This window comes from Echinops telfairi, unplaced genomic scaffold (assembly GCF_000313985.2).
Source record: "Echinops telfairi isolate 266 unplaced genomic scaffold, ASM31398v2 ScPeMD7_23;HRSCAF=83, whole genome shotgun sequence".
In the NCBI taxonomy this organism is placed as follows: domain Eukaryota; kingdom Metazoa; phylum Chordata; class Mammalia; order Afrosoricida; family Tenrecidae; genus Echinops; species Echinops telfairi.
The window spans coordinates 65,911,909-65,913,153 of NW_022103920.1; the positions used below are offsets into that span (position 1 = coordinate 65,911,909).

The 1,245-nt window shown below is 44.5% G+C and overlaps 1 pseudogene; it reads left to right on the plus strand.

The window, feature by feature from the left end:
* Positions 1 to 287: 287 nt before the first annotated feature.
* The window catches only part of LOC101660349, a 30,314-nt pseudogene continuing 29,356 nt past the window's right edge, over positions 288 to 1,245 (plus strand).

Sequence of the window (1,245 nt, forward strand, 5' to 3'; positions counted from 1 at the left end):
GGGTGAGGTGGAGGGAAGGGAACAAAGTGCTGCACTGAAACTCAGCTGGGCCAGGTCAGGCATGGGCACAGCTCACGGGCTCTGCTCGGTGTGGGCCAGGCGGCCGGGCCATGAGGCCCTCCAGGTCAGCAGCCTTGTCCAGTTTGATGTAGGTGTCGTTTCGGACAAGGGCCAGGCTGAGCCAGTCGGGCAGCAGCAGTTTGGCCAGCAGCTGCAGATGCTGTTGCATGTCCCCGGTGCTCATGGGGGTGCCGTAGCTGCCCACCATCCTGGTGCAGGCCACCACCATGGAGAGCGCCGGCTTCCGCTTGGACACAAAGATACCTCTCCAGCTGCTGCTCCTGCTCTGGCCTAGTGAGAATTTTTTACAGTAAGGTTTTTCCTCAATAATTACAGCAGGAGTTGAGAAACTGCAAAGTGTTATTTGCAGTGAAGTTCTATCAGCCAAATCTATGAAGATGAAAAATTAAAAAGCCATTTTGATAGCAATCACCTGAGCCTTGCTGGCAAGGACACCAACTATTTTAGAAGCAAAACTGATGGATTCCAGAAAGACAAACTTGACACTGATGGCAAGTACCACAAACAAAATGTAGAAGCCATTGACGCTTCATAATTGGTGGAACTCAGAATCACCAGAGCTATGAAATCTCACACCATTGCTGAGGATTTACTGTTGCCAGTGGTCAAAGACATTGTTTGAGTTACAATCAGAGATGTATTTGTTATGAAATTGAGTGCAATTCCTTATCTAACAACACTGTCCACAGAAGAATAGATGACATGTCTGCTGATATTCTTAATCAGGTAATCCAGGAAATTAAATTTGCTCCACTTTCAATATTTAGCATCCACCTTGATGAATCTATGTTAATGATGGTGACTTTAAAGATGAGTTTCTTTTTTGCAAACTTCTTGAAACAACTACTGCACATGATGTATTTGACACAGTTGGTTCATTTCTGAAAGAGCATAAGATCTCTTAGAAAAAGGTTTGTGGTGTTTGCACAGATGGAACTCCAGCTATGCTAGGAAGTTGATCTGGATTTCAGCATTTGGTAATGAATGAGTCTCCAAAAGTCATCGGAACTCACTGTATGATTCATTGGCAAATATTACCAATGAAGACGTTGCCATAAGAGTTACAAGAAGCATGGTGCCCCAACAGGCTAGACTGGAAAACACAAGTTTTTCTTGCTTGGTATATTTTAATTTGTTCTTCGTCAGTGGATTGATGTTGTTGCT